This window comes from Cherax quadricarinatus, chromosome 34 (assembly GCF_038502225.1).
Source record: "Cherax quadricarinatus isolate ZL_2023a chromosome 34, ASM3850222v1, whole genome shotgun sequence".
Lineage (NCBI taxonomy): Eukaryota > Metazoa > Arthropoda > Malacostraca > Decapoda > Parastacidae > Cherax > Cherax quadricarinatus.
In genome coordinates, this window is record NC_091325.1 from 12,902,912 (window position 1) to 12,925,232 (window position 22,321).

General features: G+C 37.2%; 1 long non-coding RNA gene across 1 annotated transcript; it reads right to left on the reverse strand.

Moving 5' to 3' along the window:
- Positions 1-530: 530 nt before the first annotated feature.
- On the reverse strand, positions 531-17,826 carry LOC128693640 (uncharacterized). Its single transcript, XR_008407752.2, has 3 exons — positions 17,781-17,826; positions 8,335-8,573; positions 531-2,106 (listed from the first exon to the last, which is right to left on the reverse strand). It is a non-coding gene; the product is annotated as an uncharacterized lncRNA (long non-coding RNA).
- Positions 17,827-22,321: the final 4,495 nt, after the last annotated feature.

The window sequence follows — 22,321 nt, forward strand, 5'->3', positions numbered from 1 at the left end:
TTTGATTAAGCTTTCGCAGTCGTTATCATGAAAGACTAGCATTTAAATTGCAGAAAAAAACGTGCATTAGCTGTTGAACTGAATGAATAGAGCATATAAAAAAGAGAACATATAGGAAAATTTAGTGAAGCAGAGATTCAGCCCTCTAATACAATCTCGGATCAGAAATAAGGATGAATTACTAAAAAAAATTCAAAAGAAGTATTGAAAAACAAAAACTGCTAAGAAATTATCAGGTTAGATCTATTACAGAAGGTGAAAACTGTAGTAAAGAAATACACAAAAGCTTCAATAAACTAAATGAAAAAAGCGAAAGCTTTTTTTTTTTTAAGAGAGAATACGTGTGAAATCATTCCGTCAAGTGGCCTTTCAGGAGAATGAAAAAGAAATTTTAAGTCCCATTAATGTAGACTAACAAGTTTGCGCCTGTGTCTCTGATGTAACATTTACTCAGTTTGTGTTCTGTCCGAGGTGGCGAGTCCTGTCATTTCATGATATTCCTTTTCTCTTCCTCCTACTGGAAAAGTTCTCAAATTTAGTTATCTGTATCTTCATGTAACTCGACTCTTCAGTTAGAGGGATGGTACTGTCAAGATTCTGGCACAAAACACCTGTTCCATTTTTTATTAATATTATTTTCGTGTTTAAGTGAAGAAATGTTCTTCTAAACTCAGTGTATGTTTCTCTTTTCAAAGAGGGTGGCTTGATATTAGTTAAGGGCTCTTAAACAAATCTTAAACAAAAATTTTATCAGATTCCCATTGGATATACGGTCTTACGGATTTCGGGGTTCCACATGAACAGTGTTAATTTTTGCATGTTTCTGGTTTCGGAATGTGTGGTGGCTTAATCTCAATCCTGTTTCTCAATTCTGGTTTTACTCTACTCACTTTCTCCTAGTATTTTTGTCTATCTCCTTGTTCTTGCATTGTACAAGGTTGGAAATTTGTTTCCTCATTTGTGATTTCTGGTTCGCACTTAAATTTTTTATGTCTGTGACAGCCACGACATGATTGAATGTCTGATTTGTGTTGATATGCGTCTCATAACTCTTGCAATCACCAATAATTCGTTATCATCCTTTCAAATTCTACAGAGACACTGTAAGTACAAAAAAAATGCAGATGGCAAAATATATCTATAGAGGGAAATTCAAGGAGTTATAAAGGGAATTTATTTCTCGAAATCAAACTTACTTTAGAAATGATGATTGCTTTATTTTGCCACATAATGTGGAGACTGAAACAAAATGGAAGGAAAGGTATTCATATTAAAGAATTAATAGAAGTATGTAGGAATGGTAAGATATATTAACAGATATTTTTAAGTAAGTTCATTTATATCAAGTCACTGGTATAAATATTTATATAAATATGTATTATTGTCAACATGATTTAACCAAGCATAATGCACAAACTTCATTCAATTTTATTTACATAGAGGGCCATATATTAGGTATCCCATACATGGTATATGAATACCATGAGGTGTATATCAAAATACAGTAGCTGAAACACTTCATAAATAACATACAAAATAAAAAGAAAGCACAAATGGTGTTTTGCTCTGACATCGATCATTACGAAGTCCTTTGAGGATCATATAACATTGATGAATCCTCTAATGAAATTTAAATAGCTCTGAGAGCATTTTGAATTGTGGTGTCTTCGAAAAAAGTGGCAAAACAGCTTTTAACTGATTGCGAATATGTTTCATTCTCTGGGTCACCTTACCTTGGTAACAAAACCTCAATGTGGTAAAAGCAAGGTGACGGTTTAATTCTAATTATTGAGGTATATACAGATAATACAAATACTACAGAGAGTATGTATCTTTTATATAGTATGACATACTCACACATACACCCGGCAAATACATGCAAACACAAACCCCCCAAAAAACAATAACACATTTCTTACATCGGACTCGAAAATCTATACAATTACGTACATTCGAAAGGGGTAAAAGGGAGGGGCGGTTATTCCTCTCCGACGATTCCTTTAAATCTGAACCAGTCTGGGTGAGACTTTGAACAAAGGTACTGTGCAAATTTCTGCCAGGGGTGAAGCACACGCATTTAGGTCCCGTGTTTTTGTTTTGTTTTCACTGGGGATGGAAGAAGAGAGTTAAAAAAACAGTGGACATGGGAGACACTTCACTTAAACTATTCCCGTTTGTTAGGGTTATATATATATATATATATATATATATATATATATATATATATATATATATATATATATATATATATATATATATATATATATATATATATATATATATATATGCAAAACAACCACTCTGAAAGAATAGAGAAATTCCAAGCGCTTTTGTGACTATTCACATTATCATTATCATTTGTTCCTTGATAATGTGAATAGTCACGAAAGCGCTTGGAATTTCTATATTCTTTCAGAGTGGTTGTTTTGCATATTCTGAAATCACCTGTTTACTGTGATCTTATTGCATATATATATATATCTATATCTATATATATATATATATATATATATATATATATATATATATATATATATTTCTTTCTTTCAACACACCGGCCGTATCCCACTGAGGCGGGGTGGCCCAAAAGGAAAAACGAAAGTTTCTCCTTTTACATTTAGTAATATATACAGGAGAAGAGGTTACTAGCCCCTTGCTCCCGGCATTTTAGTCGCCTCTTACAACACGCATGGCTTACGGAGGAAGAATTCTGTTCCACTTCCCCATGGAGATAAGAGGAAATAAACAAGAATAAGAACTAGAAAGAAAATAGAAGAAAACCCAGAGGGGTGTGTATATATGTGCATGTACATGTATGTGTAGTGTGACCTAAGTGTAAGTAGAAGTAGCAAGACATACCTGAAATCTTGCATGTTCATGAGACAGAAAAAAGGACACCAGCAATCCTACCATCATGTAAAACAATTACAGGCTTTCGTTTTACACTCACTTGGCAGGACGGTAGTACCTCCCTGGGCGGTTGCTGTCTACCAACCTACTACCTACATATATATATATATATATATATATATATATATATATATATATATATATATATATATATATATATATATAAATATATACATATACACTTTTTTCTTATGCTTTGACAGAAATAGACAGTAGTACAAAAGTAGTTTATATTTTCTGATTAAATGTAACAAAGCACTCAGACCTGAACTTGCTAAAGTGAGTGAATATATTAATGGTGAAATCAGCCCAAAATTATTTACAAACTTACAAAAGTGAAATAAGTGAAATATTCTGGACCAACATCGAAAAGTTACTACCAACAATATCATTTATTGAGAATTTCAAACTAAACAATGAATGTTGGGCCACATACGTAAATCGAAATCACCGAATATCATGTTATTATTGATGTTGTACAGTAACGATCAGTTGACGAATAAGAAACACGTGAAATGTTTGAGTATCTTTTATTGCCAATATGTTGCACACACTTTGCATTCATCAAAATCACCGAATCTGTGGAATGGTCACTGGTAGTTTGAGTTGATGGTGGTGTTTTGATCGTCGCAAAACAGAAGATTCATGACACGGGTTCTCGTCCGTTGACGACCCGTTTGCTGACTTGAACAACCACGGTTACTGGGTGCTGAATAAAGGTAAAGCTCTATTTCTTTGTAAAGGTTTCAATGTGTAATTACAATTTTGGTTTGCTAAGTACAAAGAAAGCCACTATCATGCCAGCGTATTTCAGGCAGATGAATCTGCATGTACCGTACTCTTGTAGACTTGCAGGTAAAACAAGCATATGCAATAAAAAGCAATAAACACACAAGGGAGCAAAGAATTCAGAGTTATAACGATGAATCGGACTGATTTTCCAAATCTCAGAATTTTTGCCATGAAAGGAGTGTTAAAACATAGAAAGCAAATGCATCGTAAGATTGTATACATTTTAAGTTATACTTATGCATTTAAAGCCTCAGGTTGCTTCATTGGAATGTACATATTATCTGACGTTTGCAGTGTCAAATGAATACCAAGAAACAGATAATCACTTATTTTAACGACTCGAAGAATGGGTGTGATCTAAAACATTTTGGTAGAAAAACCTTATAAAGAAATTCAGAGTAGCATGAAAGTTTAAAAGAAAAATGAAGCATGGTGTTGGGAAGCTAGTGGGAAGTTTCGACCATCCCATTTTTCTTGCTCCTGGACTAATCACTCTCAGTGAGTGTTTGAGTCACTCTACACCGGTAGGAAATGACTGATGTAATATAAACATTCATGTCTTTATCTCCGGGACTGAAATGCCGTGGTTTATCAAGCTAGGAGGCTTATGAAGCAAGGAGGCTCATCAAATAAGGAGGCTTATCAAGCAAGGAGGCCTGTCAAGCAAGGAGACTTATCAAACAAGGAGGCTTATCAAGCAAGGAGGCTTGTCAAACAAGGAGACGTACCAAACAAGGAGGCTTGTCAAGCAAGGAGGCTTATCAAACAAGAAGGCTTGTCAAGCAAGGAAGCTTCTGCATGCCTTCATGGTCAAATTTGATGCACATTTCGGTAAAATTAAACAGGATTAGAATAAATCCTTTAGGGAACGATGTCCCCCTCTTAGGTGATGAAATGATAAAGCTGACACTCCTTCTTACATGGGGTTGAAATACGCAGTGTTTTTATTTTGGATGTCATTCCACTTGATGCTTGTAGTTGAATACTCGACACGGCAGCCTCTCTCTAATCCAGCTCTTCCCAATCAAAACCTCAAACCTGCCTCTTCTTCCTTACTTTCCTTTCACTACTGTCCATATACCTTCTCTCTCTGTCTCTGTCTCTCTGTCTCTGTCTCTGTCTCTCTCTCTCTCTCTCTCTCTCTCTCTCTCTCTCTCTCTCTCTCTCTCTCTCTCTCTCTCTCTCTCTCTCTCTCTCTCTCTCTCTCTCTCTCTCTCTCTCTCTCTCTCTCTCTCTCTCTCAGTCTCTCTCACTGACTTTCATCCAACCTCGAGTTTAATCCAATATAACGTTTCCAATCCCCTTATAGTTTTATTTTTTCTACACATTGTCCTCAGCACTCACTTATCCCGTGCCTTAATCTTAATTGCGGCGCCCTGGCCACCATCCTGGGCCTGCATATTGCATCGAAACAATTAAACACCGCTTGACCACCTTCAATATCTCGTCTATCACTTACTGACGCCGCTTTCTTTTACAATCTCCCCTGAACTTCTAATGCCATCTACCCCGTTTTCTTTTTTCTTTTCCTTTGCGAAGAAGAACGAGGTGTCACTGACAAAAAGTAGATTGAGTGTATATGTAATATATATATATATATATATATATATATATATATATATATATATATATATATATATATATATATATATATATATATATATATATATATATATATATATATGTCGTGCCAAATAGGTAAAACTGGTCATTTAGCAAGAACTCATTTAAAATTAAGTCCTTTCTAAAATTTTCTCTTATACGTTTAAAGATAATTTTTTTCCATTTATGTTAATGCAAAAATTAATAATTTTGTACCAAAAGTACCTTAGAAAACTTACGTAACTTTATTATAAGAAGCGCAAGTTAATTTAGCCTAATCCAACTTAATATATTTTAGACAAGTTTAGGTTCAGAATGATTTTTGCGAAATTATTGCATACACAAATTTTATCTTCCCTTATTCGGCAAAAAGAGCGTTGCTATTTAAGCCAAAATCACAAGTTTTCCTATTTGGAATGATTATATATATATATATATATATATATATATATATATATATATATATATATATATATATATATATATATATATATATATATATATATATATATATATATATCAATAACAACACTGCAATGTTTCGTTCTCCTAGAGGCCTGGTCGTGGACCTGGCTGCGGGGGCGCTGACCCCCTGAACACCCCCCAGGTATACACTTTATCTAATTTTGAAAGGCTTTCTTTGCTCTACTTGTCCTTATACTACCCACCAGTTGAGATGTATATTGTATATTTGTGCAATTTATTTTATGTACATATTACCTACCTGAACCAAATTTTCAGTGTAGAAGATTTAGAATCAGCTTTTCTGCAGTTTGTGGTGATGCAACTGATCAGAGAAATGGGGAATAGTTTCTAAGGCTCATCTGACTTGGGAATAGATTAGATGTTGGTCCTCTTCCATGGGTAGACAGTTTTGGCAGAGAACCAATTAATAGGATGACTCTGATCTCTAACATAACAGAAAAGAGCATTATTAATGTGGACATGGCTAACACTTCTTTTGTTCTCTTTAAGTCTGTCGGAAAAAGAAAAGCGAGCTTCTCCGACGTATTGGAGAGGACTAAAGGAGCAGTAAATGGAGTACATTCCGGAAATATCAGTGGCAGGAGAAGTATGAACTAGATTACTACTAAGAGTATTAGTTTGGCAACAAGTAAGTTTGATGTCTAGCGAGCGATGAGTATTATTGAGATTTAGGCGACTGGAAATATAGGAAAGGCAAAGTATAGATTTCACTGGAGAGGAGAATTTGTGAGAGAAGAAAGTCCGTTCAGCATGAAAGAGTTTATGACACTGGAGAAAGAATGAACTGTGAAGAGTTTAAATGGTTCAAGTCGGACCGAAAGTCGTCAAGAATTTCAATCTCTTATGTGAGTGTAGTTCTTGTATTGTTCTCGTAACGTATTGTGCCTTTTTGTTCTTTATAAATTATTTTGTTTCGGAAAAATCGTAATATCCCGATTGAAACTACTTAAAGAAATAAGCGGGGTAGGTATCGCATCAGACAGAAGTTCCTGTTCAAAACAGGGTTCTCAGGTCTATTGTAGTTACTCGGTAAAGAGATAGTGAATGACTAATACACTTTTAGTCTTGTGTTCAAACTTCTACCCTTCCTAGAAAAGAAAAATGTTCCCATTATCAGGGATTGTGTTATCTCTCAATGATACAGTTTTCATTTAGTGTATAGTGAGGGAGCAAGGACGCGGTTATCTCACTTGTGGCTCAGCGATTCTCCTTCCCTTGTGGCATTTTTGACTCCTGTCCTAGGATATCCTGAGGAAGTTGAGTCTCACCTCTTAGCCAATGCTTGTCCTCCGGTCTCTAATAGATTCACTCCTGGCCTCGAGGAACTTATCGTGCCTCTTCTTAATGCTGTATTTTAATCCTGCCTCTACCTCTCTATTCTCCAGGTTCCACTTCCTGACTACTCTAAGACTTTGTATGGACTGCTTTTACTTCCGCTTCCATGCTGCAATATATTGGTTAGATTGATAATTTTATTATGCACCCCGTACATAATGGGGCCAGGAACCACAACATTTCTTTGCTAAACAAGTTACGATGGCAATGAACTATTTACAAATATATTGACGTTGGAACAACAGTAATGAGTTTTCACAGTAACGAAATGAGTCACAGAAAATTATAGTGAATGTGGTTGTAAGTTGTTAGAGCGCCTAGTCTTTATTAAGCCCTGGTTTAATTTAGAAAAATTAAGGTAATAATGATTTATTTAAAATAGGCAGATAGGATATTTTTTACCTCTTTCTTTACAAAAAAATAGCTTAACATTTCCGCTACCTCTTTAACTCTGGTTCTTTTAGAACAAACTGCCTACGTAATTCCATTTTTCTCCTCTCCATTCATACTTTTCCTTCCCCATTGTACTGCTTCAAACAGTAATATGACATCTAGTTTCCATATAGTGATAACATTAACAGTCATCTCAGTCTAAAGTTCGGTACTATATCCACACATTAATAAAACCCAATATTGAAATTTCCTCATTTCCTTGAAAATGAGGAATATAAAAAAAAACATTCTTTCCCCCATGTTATTGGAGAGGAAACACTGCAAGGATGAGAACTCTTTAAATATTCAGAAAACAAATAAAAGTGTTTGCTGAAAATAAGCAGAAGTGCAAGATTTATCCCACATCTTACAGATAGGTTAAATAATAAAGTAATCTCCCTCTCTCTCTCTCTCTCTCTCTCTCTCTCTCTCTTGCTCTCCCTTCCTCTATCTCTTGCTCTCCCTCCCTTTTACCTCTTACTCTATCTCCCTTTACCTCTTGTTCTCTCTCCCTCAACTTCTTGCTCTCCCTCCCTCTTATTCCCACTCTCCCTCCATCTTCCTACTACTCTCCCTCCCTCTTCCACTCTCCCTCCCTCCTCCCACTCTCCCTCTTCCACTCTCCCTCCCTCCTCCCACTCTCTTCCACTCTCCCTCCCTCCTCCCACTCTCCCTCTTCCACTCTCCCTCCCTCCTCTCACTCTCCCTCCTCCCGAGTCTAGACAAAGCAGCGTAAAAACCTTCAATATTCCATGAGAGCTACAAATAAGACCTCACCTACAGCGGGGCCAGCGTCGTGCTCAGCTCCAAAGTGTCGTCAATCCTCTCTGGCTCACTCCATTTTTAATCAGCACTTTCGAGGCGCGATGCATCTCTGGATGGAACTGGGATCACTGGCGGGGTCATTAAGAGCTCGCTTGCTGCCTCGTTCCGTCATTTACTCGCTCGATCGCTGACTTGTTCTTTCGATTGCTGACTCTTTCACTCGCTGATTCTAGTTCTTGTTCACTTACTCGCTGGCGAAAAGAGACGCGGAATTTAAATAAAAGAAGGAATAAAGCTGTGATAAAGAGTAAAGTAAATACACCAGGGAAATAAGAAATAAGAATTAGGCACAATATTATGAGATTTAATAATTAATATAAAAAATATGGTTCATAATAAGAATAATGTTTAAATAATTAATCGCAATAATAGTAAAGCAGTAATAATACTTATAGAAAAATAATACAAATATTATTAATAATTATAATTAAATTAACAGAATTGCTGAAGATAAGGAAATACAGTAATTTTAAGAATATAATAATGAAAGGACTAAATTAAGCAACGAAAATGTAGAGAATATTTAAAAGAACAGTACTAGTAGTTTTAGCTGAATGAATAATAATATAAAGAATATTTAAAGAAATAACAGTAATGACAGGAACGCCAACATCATCACCATCAAAATCATCTTAATTGCCAACTTCACCATAATCCTTAAAACCACCACCATAAAAATCGTAATCACCATCGCCATCATCATCATAATCCTTAAAACCACCGTCATAAAAATCATAATCACCATCGCCATCATCATCAAAATCTCCAACACCACACCATCATCATCAAAATCACCATCACCACACCATCCAAACCCCCAACGTCACTTACAGTTGCAAAACCACCAACATGAATATCCAAACCACCAGCGTCACCAATATCCATCTTAAGGAAAGCGTAGACAGGTGCAACTTATGAGAGATTGGAATCAGATCAGTTACACGAGAATGCCTTTCCTGATGGGCTTCAAACTCAGCTTGACATTCATTTTGCGCTGTGTAAATTTCAACTTGTTATTATTATTTATAAATTGTTGCGCCTATCTATACTGACATAAGAAAGTTCATGGTCTGCGAAATGGAACCGTAGTGAATATATTATAAATAGCTCATGTGTGTGTTTACTAATCACACTGTCTGTAATTTTAACAATTATACAACACTAGCATAGCCAACACCAACAATATCAACACCACCGTCATCACAAATACCACCATCACCACCTGCACCAAAACTTGCACTAGCAACACCAAGAGTAACACACTACAGTTAGCATCAGCATTATCACTGGTTACCACACCCCTTCCCTACACACCTCCGCTATATACCCAGCTCACCCTCACTACAAACCTCCACGAGTCTCATATGCGTATCCTTCCTTCTGTCGTTTCAAGTGTCCTAGTACAAGGACTCCCAGTGACACCTCTCTCCTTTCTCAAATGCGCATTTGAGTAGCTAGAGAGCGCCTCTCTTTAAAGATTAACGGACGGAGGCTTGAATTTCCACCAATTCTTAGGACCTAATGACCCATAATAATAATAATAATATGAATAATAAGAATAATTATAATAGCAATATTATTATTATTATTATTATTATTATTATTATTATTATTATTATTATTATTATTATTATTATTATTATTATTATTATTATTATTATTATTATTCACCTGCCGCGCCTCTCTCAAAAGTCCCCGAGAAGATCAGTGAAATAAATTTCATTGAACAGAATGAAACCTCGTCCCCCTTCTCCTCTTGCCCTGCACTTTATGGAGTACACATTGCAGGAAGTTGTACAGAAAGCAACGCCAGGAACTGAGGAAACGGCTCTCAGAGACACACTGAGAGGCGCCCATATTCATTTCAGAATATTCAAGGGTTGATATACAATCTAAATTCCTATTTTTACAATTTAATCTTTTATTCGTGTCTTTATTATTCTTATGGTGTCTTCTACAATTTAAGGAGATTTTATGGACTTTAAAATATAGACTAGCTATTATAATGGTTCTGATTTTGCTGTTAATTAAGGAAGTCGAAAGACGAGATAGACTGTCAGTGATTGTGCTCTGCTAATCACACAAGGCGACAGATTTACTGCCGTTCTCTTCCAATCAGGCGGGTCTAGCTACTAAATCAAGTTCATCTGTCCACGATTTGGTGGCTGCCGCGGGATGCCTCTGGTTCAAGCAGTTTCCTCGTTAGTGATGACCAATTGTGTGACGTTCTCGTCTGGCTTTGATCATCCTGTTGCGAGGCTGATTGAGTGCCCACATGCCCCCACTTACTGACCTCACTGCCACCCTGATTGCCATTTGGATAGATCGGTCGAGGGCATCGACAACATAGATCTGGACACATGTATATATGCATATGTGCATCGGAATATACGCATATATGCACATGTAAGGATCATATTGAAACATTAATAGAACTTAAATATCTATACTTAAATATCTGATCGCTACAAGTACACACACACACCAAAAAAAAAAAAAAAAAAAAAAAAAAAAAAAAAAGCCACTAAACTATAGACCAGTGTCACTGACGTGTATAGTATGCAAAGTCATGGTCACAAACCTTCAGGAGTTTTATGATAAACTAACAGAAGTAAGACACGAGACAGAGGGGTGGGTTGATTGCATTGTCTTGGACTGCAAGAAGGCCTTTGGCACACTGCCTCAAAAGAGATCAGTGCAGAAGCTAGAGGATCAGGTGCGTATAACGGGAAGGGCACTGCAGTGGATCGGAGAATACGTGACAGGGAGGCAACGAGTCAAGGTACGTGATGAGGTATCACAGTGGGCACCTGTGACGAGCGGGGTCCCACATGTGTCGGTCCTAGTACCGGTGCTATTTTTGGTATATGTGAATGACAAGAAAACGCTAGACTCAGAGGTGTCCCTGTTCGCAGATGATGTGAAGTTAATTAGGAGAATTAAATCAGATGAGAATCAGGCAGGACTTCAAAGAGACCTGGACAGGCTGGACACCTGGTCCAGCGACTGGCTTTTCGAATTTAACCCCGCCAAATGCAAAGTCATGAAGATCGGGGAAGGTCAAAGAAGACCGCAGACAGAGTATAGGCTACGTGGCCAAAGACTGCAAACCTCGCTCAAGGAGAAACATCTTGGGATGTGTATAACACCGAGCACGTCTCCGGAAGCACACATCAACCAGATAACTGCTGCAGCATATGGGCGCCTGGCAAACCTGAGAATAGCATTCCGATACCTAAGTAAGGAATCTTTCAAGACACTGTACACCGTGTACGTCAGGCCGATAATGGAGTATGCAGCACCAGTTTGGAACCCACACCGGGTCAAGCACATCAAGAAATTAGAGAAAGTGCTAAGGTTTGAGACGAGGTTAGTTCCAAAGCTCAGGAGAATGTCCTACGAAGAAAGGTTAGGGAAATCGGCCTGACGACACTGGTGGACAGGAAGGTTGGGGGAAACATTATAACGACATACAAAATACTGCGTGGAATAGACAAGGTGGACAGAGACAGGATGTTCCAGAGATGGGACACAAAAACAAGGGGTCACACTTGTAAGTTGAAGAGTCAGATGAGTCAAAGGGATATTAGTAAGTATTTCTTCAGTCATAGAGCAGTCAGGAAGTGGAACAGTGTGGCGAGTGATGTAGTGGAGGCAGGAACCATACATAGCTTTAAGATGAGGTATGATAGAGCTCATGGAGCAGGGAGAGAAAAGACCTAGTAGCGTTCAGTGAAGAGGCGGGGCCAGGAGCTGAGAGTCTCGACCCCTGCAACCACAATTAGGTGAGTACAATTAGGTGAGTACACACACACACACACACACACACACACACACACACACACACACACACACATCTTAGGTAATGTAAGCACATTAATCCGCTCCTCAGGTTTTTATGTTCTGTCATCCTTTTACTGTGGATTTTTTTCATGTCTGTGATTATGCTCTACATATATATATATATATATATATATATATATATATATATATATATATATATATATATATATATATATATATATATATATATAGGGAAGTATATATATGTGTGTGTGTGTGTGTGTGTGTGTGTGTGTGTGTGTGTGTGTGTGTGTGTAAAAACATCTTTTATATAACTTTATTATGCTTAATCCTAAGAAAAGTAATGCCAGAAATAGTTTGTTCTGCATGTTAGGTCGTTATATACAGTCAACTTACAAGTTAGGTCGTTATACACAGTCAACTTACATGTTAGGTCGTTATATACCGTCAACTTACATGTTAGGTCGTTATACACAGTCAACTTACATGTTAGGTCGTTATACACAGTCAACTTTTCACCATCTATTCTTTCCTTCTTATACTTGATTCTGTATAGTATTATTCCTTACAGTGTGGCTGTATATTATTTTTGGCTCTAATTTGGCCTTTTCCTCTACGCTATTTTTATCTTGTCTCCATGTTTCTCTTTTCACTCTCGCAAATTTCTAACATCCCCGTGATTTAACTTCACATTTATCTTCTATTTACGAACCTTTTGTCCTTTTTTTTCCCTCAAATCAAAGAAATCTTCCACATCCACCATGGCAATGCCTCTGAGTATATTTATGTCATCATACTGTCTCGTCTGGTTATTGTCTCCTTCAAGTATTTAGGTTCATTTCCTTAAGACTTCCCTCGTTGTTCAGTCTACTCAGTTTTTTACACAGTCTGGTTGCCAGGTTTTGAAGCTTCTTTAAGTCCTTAACTATGAAAATAAATGGTATAAAATACCGACACAGTGGAAAAATAAACACATAAGCAGTATAATGTGGTCCTTTATTACAACGTTTCACCCACACAGTGGGCTTTATCAAGATCTGTTTGTGACTTGATAAAGCCCACTGTGTGGGTGAAACGTTTTCAATAAAGGATCACATTATACTGTTCATGTGTTCATTTTTCCAAGTCCTTAACTAGGTGTGAATATTATGCTTATCCATAGAGAAAGGTTCTCAATCTTTTGCAGCTCAAGGTCCACTTCATTATGTCTCGAGATGGTGAGGACTCACAACAAATTTTGTGACATGCTTTCGGTTTCCTAATTTAAACACACTATCTATATCAATTGACTGTGCATAACCTGATCCATAAAATTTAACAGTTAAAAATATAATGGAATAAAGTAAATTTATTTTTTCTATCATTGATGATTGAAGCATATAGTGAGAACTATTCTTCACGTGACCAGTGTGAAGTCCACTTCCCATCAATGGCATCTTGTGGCTCACTAATAAAGCACGACCCACTAGTTGAGAAACACTCCTCAAAGATAGATTTAACCTTTTCATGGTCTTCTAAAAGAATCTTTGTTTTAACTTCTCAAAGCAATTCTTAGCTTTGCTAGCCATGCATATATTGCTTATGAGGTGGGGTTAATGTGTGTTTCGGGCCAGATAGTTGATTTGATATTCACCCTAGGTCTTTTCTCTTGTCGGACATTTGGTGTTGCTTCCTTCCCAATCTGTACTCCGTCACAAGGCTTCTCTCCACCACTTAAACTTTCATGACCTTGCACTTGTCAGGGTTGAACTCCAGTAAACATTTGACTAGACCTGCAACGAATTTAAATCTCTTTGTAGTCTGACTTAAACCCTCTATCAATTTTTTCCCCAGTTAAATTATAGTTAACAGCAAACCGTAATATTTAAACGTCAATCTCCTATTGAAGGTTGTTTACATATATCAGGAATTGTGTGTGTGTGTGTGTGTGTGTGTGTGTGTATTGGGGTGCTTGTTTGCGTGTGTACGTATAAGGTGGAGGGAGTGTAGGTGTGTGCGCGCGCGCACGTGTTCTAACCAGAGAGCATTAATGTTTCTGCTCGCATTAATCTTATGCAAATCGTGTAGGTGTTTGGTCGTGACTCAGAGCATCAGCGTCCCGGGCGGCCACGGGGACACAGGTAAAACACCTGGCTGTAATTATAAACGGCGGGAGCGAGCAAACGTTGCGGACACATAACTTAGGCGAGGAGTGGGCCGCCTGCGGCCTCTAATGAGTAACTGGACCAAAAGTCCCCGTGTGCCTCGCTTCCTCATGCTCATTAATCTAAATTATTTCACAGCTAGAGGGGAAAAATGCAAGTGTGAGGGTGAATACCTCTTTGCTAATCCAGCGCTCTCCCCTCTTCCCCCTGTTCGTCACCTCCTAGCATTCCCCCCCCCCCTCCTTCTCCCCTTTCCTATCCTCCCTTCCCTTCTTGCATCCCTGCTCCTTCTCGAAGTAGCCAAGGGACGAATGGGGGATAGGGGGGTATCCAAAACAGGGAGTTTAATCCCTAAACGAGGCAACGGCCACTCTGCAGTTACTTTGGACATTTTCTGTAGAATTAACAGTCGTATCTGGACTCGACAGTGCCCTGCCTACCTAAATATCTCAGAGCCAGAATGTTCTTTTGATTAAGATAAGCTTGTTCGCATTAGCGGGGTCCCTGATGGTGAGGCACGAGGGTCGTATCCCCGGCAAGGAGATGAAGCAAAGTCACCTGTACCTCGAAGCACCAACGGCAGGATGCTCCCTACTGCTGGAATGGCTAATGTACCCTCATTGAATTCCATAATTGATATGCAAAGTCAGCTTTACAATTATATTGATTTTACAACGCAGCCACTTAACGAAGAGCTGACCAGGCCGGACCATTATGTGTGACGTAGCGGGCAATACTCTGCCTTATGTAGTCCTACAGCAAGGGTGGCTGCTACCCTGCGGTAGGTCCGTCCGCCTGCCGGCGCAGCGACGTTGGCGATGGTTCACTAAGGCTCTTGCCCAGACGAGAGACATATGAAAATTAGCCGTATTGTATCGCCCGGCACCGAGGCTTAACGATGGCACTGTGTCGGGAGCGATAATCAGGGAGGGGGGGTGCGGCCCAAGAGGCAGCATGGCTTGCATATTGTGTTGTTGCTAGCCAGTGGTCCCGTCGCTCTCCTCCCCTTAACTTACCTCCCCAACTCTCCTAACCCCCCACCTCCTTTCCCTTTACACCTCCCCCAGTGGTGAGGGAAGTGACCAGCTTCAAGGGGTTGTCTCAGGGGCCGGCGACGCCTTCCAAAATGAATGTGCTACAATAGTTGCTGTGGGGCCCTGTTTGCTGTGTAATTAATTTCACACTGGAGAGTTAAACATCCTAGGCTGTGGTTCCTCAACTGGCTGTTTACCATATATTTCCTTTGACCGATTTTCCTGTGTGTGTGTGTGTGTGTGTGTGTGTGTGTGTGTGTGTGTGTGTGTGTGTGTGTGTGTGTACTCACCTAGTTACTCACCTAGTTGAGGTTGCAGGGGTCGAGTCCAAGCTCCGGGCTCAGCCTCTTCATTGGTCGCTACTAGGTCACACTCCCTGAACCTTGAGCTTTATCATACCTCTGCTTAAAGCTATCTGTGTGTGTATGTGTGTGTGTGTGTGTGTGTGTGTGTGTGTGTGTGTGTGTGTGCGTGTGTGTATGTTTCTATACAATACTGACAAGATGAAGAAAAACATGTGCAGAATTGGGGTATCTTTATTGTAGACGTTTCATTATTTAATGATTCTATTAATAGATTCAAGGATATAACTGGAAGACAGTAGAACTGTATACAAAAGATAAGATAATCAGTCCTTCAGTCTAAGAGTTGGTGAAGAGCACCGTAGCCCTCAAGAATCTGAATCACAGGCATAAGGGCCGATCTTCATGCCTCTGACTCAGATTCTTCACGACTACGTTAATTCAGTTAGTTACAGAATTTCCGGTACACTCACAGGAAACCAAAAACGTGATTTTTTCCCAAATTTTGCAATATTGGCGAAAATTTAAAAAAAAAAAAAAAATCTTCCCCCGAATGTTCAAAATACTTCACATATTTGCCAATTGATTAGGTACACCCTTCTAGAACAGCCTGAACTCGCATGGATTCAACAAGGTGTTGGAAACATTCCAAAGAGATTCTGGTTCATGTTGAGATAACTGTTTCACCCAGTTGCTGCAGATTTGTTGGATGCACATTCATGCTGCGAATCTCCCGCTCGACCTCATTGCGAAGGTGTATGCTCAATTCTGACCCTACCATTTACATTTAGCAGCAGAAATCGCGATTTGTCGGACCAGGTGACATTTTTCCAATCGTTAACTTTCCAGTTTTGCTTAATCTTTGCCCACTGTAGCCTCAGTTTCTCTTTTTATTTAACAGGAGTGGAGCCCGATGCGCTCTTCAATTGGTGTATCCTGTCCACTTCAGGTTCGACGTGTTGTGCTTTCAGAGATGTTTCTCAGCATACCACTATTGTAACACATGGTTATTTGAGTTACTGTCACCTTCCTGTCAGCTTGAAAAAATCTAGCTATTCTCCTCTGACCTCTCTCATTATCAAGACTTTTTCACCCACAGAACTGCCACTCACTGGATGATCTGTGCTTTTCACACCATTCGTTGTAAAAGCTAGAGATTGTTGTGCGTGAAAATCCCAGTTGTTTATGACATACTCAAACTATCCCTTTTGGCATCAGCAGTCATTCCACAGTGAGTCACTTCGTTCATATTTCTTTACTATTCTGGTGTTTTGTCTGAAAAAAGAACTGAACCTCTTAACCATGTCTGCGAGCTTCTAAGAAATGAGGTGCTGCCACATGATTAGCTCATTAGATATTTACATTAAATTAACTACAAAGTGTCTCTACATTATACACATTCCACGCATACACAAATTATTTCATACACACACATTACTGTACTTATATTACTGACACATATTGTATTCATTCTCACACACTTCGTCGATATGTATATACATAACTTAATAAAATACATAACTGAACAAGAATAATTGAAAGAGCGTTAAAATTCGTTCTCCATCACATACGGTGTAAGAATGGGTCTGATAGATCTGCTATCAGTACCCACAAAAAATCTGGTTTCCACGTTAGGAACCTCACTGGTAAAAGAGGCGAGAAATAATGATTGCGAACAAACATCACACGTAGTGCTATATAAATTTCTCGACGTTGTACTCAACAGTAATTTCTTAAGGCTTCAACGTTTTTATTTTTGTATTTTCTATTAAGCGTAAACGTCTGTATAATTCTCGTATATTCATCATAACCATCGGTATATATCGAATGTTTTTCAACATGAATATCTCAATATTTCTTGTTTTTTTCAGCACAAGCAAGTGTACATATATATTCTTCACTAAAATAATTAGTTCTATCTGCGTAAACCGAACTTCTGACAGTCATTATTACGAAATTATTCTAATTCCACAAATGTAAATTAAATTATCTCCACATTTTGTCAATAATAAAATTGTAAAAATTAGCCGAATATACAAATGAAAAATATTTTGATATGTCGTAATGGAAAATAATTAATTCATTAGTCTCTGACGCAATGGACACTTCAATACCTGAATAATGATGTCAGCGATGTGATTCTCTGCGGGTGTCTGTCTGTGTCGACTAATGCATTAGCATCACGTTATCGCCATCGTTATCACCATCGTTATCGCCATCGTTATCATCGTTATCATTATCATTGTTATGATTAACGTCATCAGTATTTTTTTTCTCTGTTACATCATTTGTTATTAAATATTTTGATTAAATATCATATATTAGAAGAAGTCGTAGAAATATTTGTAGAAATATATATACATTTTAGAGGAGCTGGAGGAAATCCATAATCTTTAACATATTGTACCATTATATTCATGTTTGTGTTTTCTGTAAATGTATTCTGTCTATTTATAAATTTTCCCATAGAATATAAAATATAGGGCGTGGTAGAAGAAAATATTCAAACAGCTCCGGGGAGAACATAAGAACATAAGAACATAAGAAAGGAGGAACACTGCAGCAGGCCTGTTGGCCCATACTAGGCAGGTCCTTTACAATTCATCCCACTAACAAAACATTTGACCAACCCAATTTTCAATGCCACCCAAGAAACAAGCTCCGATGTGCAAGTCCCACTCAAATCCAACCCCTCCCACTCATGTACTTATCCAACCTAAATTTGAAACTACCCAAAGTCCTAGCCTCAATAACCCAACTAGGTAGACTGTTCCACTCATCAACTACCCTATTTCCAAACCAATACTTTCCTATGTCCTTTCTAAATCTAAACTTATCTAATTTAAATCCATTACTGCGGGTTCTCTCTTGGAGAGACATCCTCAAGACCTTGTTAATATCCCCTTTATTAATACCTATCTTCCACTTATACACTTCGATCAGGTCTCCCCTCATTCTTCGTCTAACAAGTGAATGTAACTTAAGAGTCTTCAATCTTTCTTCATAAGGAAGATTTCTAATGCTATGTATTAATTTCGTCATCCTACGCTGAATGTTTTCTAACGAATTTATGTCCATTCTGTAATATGGAGACCAGAATTGAGCTGCATAATCTAGGTGAGGCCTTACTAATGATGTATAAAGCTGCAGTATGACCTCTGGACTTCTGTTGCTTACACTTCTTGATATAAATCCCAGTAATCTATTTGCCTTATTACGGACGCTTAGGCATTGCTGTCTTGAGTTTTCCCTGAGGTACGTTTATTGTCTTCTCTGAGGATGAGGGTCCCCAGTCCAGCTATAGAGGTGGCACTTCCCTATATATATATATATATATATATATATATATATATATATATATATATATATATATGTATATATGTATATATATATCGTGCCGAATAGGCAGAACTTGCGATCTTGGCTTAAATAGCAACACTCATCTTGCCATATAGGACAAGCGAAAATTTGTGAATGGAATAATTTCGCCAAAATCATTCTTAACCTAACGAAAAATATATATTTCACTGTGTTTGTTTAGTATTAAATTACTGTAAACAAATCTAAAATATATTTAGTTGGGTTAGACTTAAACAAATTGTTCTTGTTATAATAAGGTTAGGTAAGTTTTCTAAGATTCTTTTGGTGCAAAATTAATTTTTTTTACATTAACATTAATGAAAAAAATATATCTTTAAACGTATAAGAGAAAAATTTAGAAAAGACTTAGTTTTAAATGAGTTCTTGCTAATTGACCAGTTTTACATATTCAGCACGACATATATATATATACGTATATACATTGTGCCAGATAAGTGAAACTTGCTATTTTGGCTTAAATAGCAACGCACTTCTTGCCAAATAGGGCAAGCCAAAATTTGTGAATGAAATAATTTCGCAAAAATAATTCTGAATCTAACAAAAATATATTTGATTGTGTTTGTTTATTATTAAGTTATTGTAAACTTATATAAATATATTTAGTTGAATTATGCTAAATTAAATTGCGCTTGTTATAATAAGGTTAAGTAAGTTTCCTAAGGCTCTTTTGGTATAACATCATTAATTTTTATATTAACGTGAATGAAAAAAATATGTATCTTTAAATGTATAAGAGAAAATTTTAGAAAGGACTTAGTTTCAAATGAGTTTTTGCTAAATGACCAGTTTTACCTATGCGGCACGACATATATATATATATATATATATATATCTATATATATATATATATATATATATATATATATATATATATATATATATATATATATATATATATATATATATATATATTCATCTACAACCATCTAGAAATCTTCACCACTACCACTACTACTACTACTACTACTACCATCATTACCACTACCCCACCTCATCATCATTATCACCTCCACAACCACTATCACCTCTCATCACCATCACAATAATCACCATCACCACCCCTAGCATCGCAAACGCATCTTCACCATTATCCCACCACCATAACTTCAATCGTAGTCACCACGACCACCTCCACAATCATCACTACCACCACTATCCTCACCATCACAGTCACAACTATCTCTACTATCATCCTGATCCCTGCCACTACTACCACTACCACTGTCCTCACAATCATCGCTGCCATCACTATCCCCACCATCACAGCCACAGCTATCTCAACAACGATACCCATCCCCACCTCCATCAACACAACTACCATCCCCACCACTAACACCACCTCTACCACCTCTATTTCACCACCACCACTGTCACTACCATGATAACCATATCTATTAGAATTAGATTATATACATTACACTTCCCAAAGTGCTCAAACTATATTTTCTCTTCCTCCCTCTCTCCCTCCTCTCACACACATAACCTCCTTATTTCCCCTCACGAACTACCCTCACATTCCCCCCATTTCCCCTTATCTATGTCTTCTCCCTCTTTTTTCAAGGAAAAAATTAAGCACTTATTTTTGCTTTCTTCTTCATTTTCTTCCCTCACTTTTGGTCACTTTAACCTTTTCGTTCATTTTTATTTCCTTAAGTATTTTATTCCATTCCCGCATTTTCTCTCTTCGGCTTCTCTTATCCTCTCAGATTTTTCCTTTTCACTGTCTTCTCCCATTACCTTTTTTGCTTCTCTCTCTCTCTCTCTCTCTCTCTCTCTCTCTCTCTCTCTCTCTCTCTCTCTCTCTCTCTCTCTCTCTCTCTCTCTCTCTCTCTCTCTCTCTCCCTCTTACTCTCCCCTTTTCTCCCTTCCCGAGTCCTTTCATCCCTCACTTTTTATTTTTCCTTCCCTAGACATTAAACCAAACTTCAGCAGGTTAGAATCGTGAAGCTCTTCCATTAAAAAAATAAGAGCGGTAATGAATGTCTTGATTATAATAATAATAATAATAATAATAATAATAATAATAATAATAATAATAATAATGGTATTATTATTGATTGTATTATTATTATTATTATTATTATTATTATTATTATTATTATTATTATTATTATTGTTCTTGTTATTTTATAATTATTATTATTATTATTATTATTATTATTATTATTATTATTATTAGTAGTAGTAGTAGTAGTAGTAGTAGTAGTAGTAGTAATAGTAATAGTAGCAATAGTAGTAGTATATTTTTATTATTATTATTACTTTTCTTCTTCTTCTTCTTCTTCTTCTTCTTATTATTATTATTATTATTATTATTATTATTATTATTATTATTATTATTATTATTATTATTCAAAGTAACATGTTAAAATAGGATTTGATACATAAACGAAATGTCGTTTTACATTACCCATTTATTCTTGTTATCTTCGTAACAACCATTATCATAACAATCATTATCATAACAGTACTCATCCCACCCAACCCACTGTTCAGTGCAACAAGTGACACAAAGTTTATTTACTTCTCAGAGCGTGATGGTAGGCACCAGACCGTGTCGGGAACAGCGTGTGGCATCATTTCCCAGAATGATATGAAATACTCCCTTGGTGGGTAAGTGGTGGTGAGGAAGCATGTGTGAGTGGTTCAATATATTCATCCTCTAGGAGAAAAATAAGCAACAGTAGACGCCTCATCACGTAGGTTGTCAAACTGCCTGAGGTACCTGTAACCAAGCCTAAGATTGACCACAGCATCAGTTTGTTGACATGACAAGTTGCTTCGTAAACATGGTTATTTACGTTCACGTGATGAGTTGTAGATCCAGGCTACCGTTCACAGAACGGAGATGGGGAGCACAATAAACTAGCCACTTTGGAGGTAATATCTAAAATCATTGCCTTTCTTCCCCCCCCCCCCTCTTTCTTCCATTTTTCTTTCCTTCCTCTTCTTCCTCTTTTTCTATTAGTTACCACCTTATCCCCGAATTACTCCTTATTGCAATTTGCTACGTTTTTCCCTTAATTCTTTTGCGTCTTTTATGTTTTTTTCTGTCTCTTTATATTTTTCCCTAATTACTTTGCTATTCCTTGGCTTCATACATTCTAATTCTTCATTGTTCTTAAATTATTCCTGCTCTAAGTATTTCTTAATCACCGTATTGTTAGTTAATAATCCACTGCAGCTATATTTACTAATTTCTCTATTATCTTTTTCTCTTCTAATCTGTCGACCTAATGTTAGTCAGTTAATATTTCAAGCTATTACTACATGT